The sequence below is a fragment of the Serinus canaria genome, chromosome 1 (genome assembly GCF_022539315.1).
Source record: "Serinus canaria isolate serCan28SL12 chromosome 1, serCan2020, whole genome shotgun sequence".
NCBI classification, from domain to species: domain Eukaryota; kingdom Metazoa; phylum Chordata; class Aves; order Passeriformes; family Fringillidae; genus Serinus; species Serinus canaria.
Window position 1 is genome coordinate 87,016,459 of NC_066313.1, and position 3,005 is coordinate 87,019,463.

A 3,005-nucleotide genomic window follows, 5' to 3' on the forward strand; every position below is an offset into this window, starting at 1 on the left:
TAATTTGTTTACAAAGAAGCTGAACTCCAGCAGAAATCTGTTGTTAGGTCTACCACAGTTCTTCATTTTAAGATCACATCCCAGCACACTAAACATGACAGCAGCAATACGAGCACCAACAGATGAGTTGGGTTTCTTTCAGATGCAGAAAAAAATCTAAGAAAACAAATTGCCAAACCCAAGTAAGTGACTATTAGGAAAAAGCAGCAGTCCTGCCTATCAGTTATGGTATATGTTCTAGCTGTTTCTTTCTGTTTTCTTGGTGTCTTTCATAATTCCTTGTCTCTCCATCTTCCTTCCACTGGACCTCCTTCTTTACTTTTACAATTTCTAAGAATCCAGCAATCACACTAACAATGACTCTTCCTGTGATCTGTCACAACATACTTGTGCTGCCAGTCTTCTGGTGGCTATTCTGTCTCCACTTTAAAAAAACCCACTATATTGCTGCATTATAATACTTCTCAGTCAGCTTAATATAATTAGTTAATATTTTCATCAAACTAAATACGCATTTACTTAGCTTATTTTTAGGAAAAAGAAATAGCATTGCTTACTTGCCTTGGTTATTAAGGCATGAAGATTTGGAGTCAGACTATAATTCTATAAGAGTACTGCCCTTTTTTGAAGTGCAGTCTTTGGAGTAATTTACTGTGTAAGAAAGTAAAATCTAAAAAAACAGGGAAGGATACCTATATGGAGGAGACATTGATAAATTTTGGGGTGCAGCAGATAAATCCATGCTATTCTGATGAAGCAATAGAATTTATCGCCCTGGAAAGACCAAGATACCAGGAAAGCTAGAACAGAAGTCCTGGAAAGCAATCCCCAAGTGGTAGTGCTTTGTTCACATAGTAAGATATTGTTTAATCGCTGCTGCAGGTGTAGTTACCTGCAGTCGATGGTGGATGTGACTATAGGAAAAGATTGACTTCTCCCTTGCTGTGATAAGATCTAGCTGTTCTTATCACAGTATCACAGAATAGTTTGGGTTGGAAGGTCACTTTTAAAGCTCATCTAGTCCTACCCCCCTGCAATAATCAGGACCTTCTTCAACTCAGATAGGTTGTTTAAAGTCCCCTCCAATCTGATCTTGAATATTTCCAGGAATGGGGCAGCTACCACCTCTCTGGACAAGATGTTCCAGCGTTCCACCTTGCTCATCATAAGAAATTTCTTTCTTGTATCTAATCAAAATCTACACTATTTTAGATTAAAACCAGTACTCATTGTCCTATTGCTACAGGCCCTACTAAAAAGCCTGTCCCATCTCTCTTTTAAGTCCACTTTAAATACTGAAAGGCCACAATAAGGTCTCCCCAGAGCCTTCTCCAAGCTGAACAACTCCAACTGTCTCAGCCTTTCCTCATAAGAGAGGTGCTCAAGCCCTCTGACCTCCTTGTGGGCCTCCTGTGGATTTGCTCCAACAAATCCATGTCCTTCTTTTGCTGGAAGTCCCAGGTCTGGATGCAGTACTCTAGCTGGGGTCTCATCAGGGCAGAGGAGAGGGGTAGAATCACTTCAACAAGCTCATGCTAATTAAGACAGCAAGCTGAATTAAAAATCCTGAGATACATCTTTCAGCCAGATCACAGCAGGTAGATATAGAGATATACAGGCAGACCAAAATGCCTGTATGCAGTTTCACCTGTCCATAGAACTATGTCCCTAAGAACTACTCAAGTGAAACACAGCTGGCTTCCATGGGTAAAACAATAAAAAGTACTTCCAACAAAGGCATGTTGTTCAAAAAAGGGCAGTGCAACTTTGGGAATAAACCTGAAAATGAGTTGCCTCCAAGGCTCCCTGAGATACTATCAGAAAGGTAATGTCACACCTCCTCTAGCTGTCCCTGCTGAAGAATAGTGTGTAAGCAGGATGTCCTCTGTACATGACACAATATAGTTAATGGATTTACACCTCCTGCTGAGGTAGAGTTTGAATGCAGTGAGACGAGAATGTCCTCTCTGATGTCACAGACAGTGAAGGTGACTGAGCTTTTAATAGACAGGAACACAGCAATCACATTTTCTTGCTAATTTTTTAAATAAAAAAAGGAAAGTTGCTGGATTTAAAAGGTATCAATTAGCTGCTTCATGCATAGGTCCCAGCATTTAGTTGATCCTCCAGAGTATCTCACTGATGTGAGTTTTCTGAGAGGTGTTACTGGCATATCATGGCAGTAACTAGCCCCTCAACACTGCCTGTCAGGAGCTGGTGCAATACACAGGATGAGCTGTGTGATTATTGTCTGCCAGGAGAGTACATGATGGCAATCCAACTGTTATCATTCCACTAATGTGTAACCAGCTGTCTTGTTGGCATGGACTCAAGATGAGTCCCTGGGATGAAAACACTGATTAGCACCTCCACTGGCCCAACTCAGGCCCCTGTGCAGTTCAAGTACAACCAAAAAGCAGCAGTATGCCCCACATTTAATGGATGTGAGCAGGCTTGTTGTGGTTGAATTATACACTACTTATCACAGACTGAAGGGGAAGTTACATTTTCCCTTTGGTAAGCTGTTTTTCATTTTAATTCACCATTTATTAAAAGGCCTGTTTTTCTCCCTTAAACACAGCACTGGATTCCTTGAATGGGTAGCACATCCATTTAGCTGAAGCCTATCAGCATTTCAAGTACATTACCGAGTCATCAGAGCACAACCTCCATCCCTGACAACCCATGACCTCCTTGCCTGACAATCACCAGAAATTTACTGCTCAGAAATTGACTGAGCAGTATGGTGCATATATTCTCCCAGGAAATCCTAGCACATCTGCTCAGGTACACATGTCCATTTTTGAATAAAACTGGCTTTACAATATTTGCCTCTTTTCTGTAGTTTTACTGTGATACCTCCTTGTCAGATTAGCTGTCCATTTCCCTTTGAGATTTCACTGAAACTGTGGGCAGAACTGACAGGCACCTTCCCTCTTTTTTCCACCTGTATTTCAGTGTCATTCATTCAAGGCAATGTGAAAAGACCAGCACTCCTAAACAAA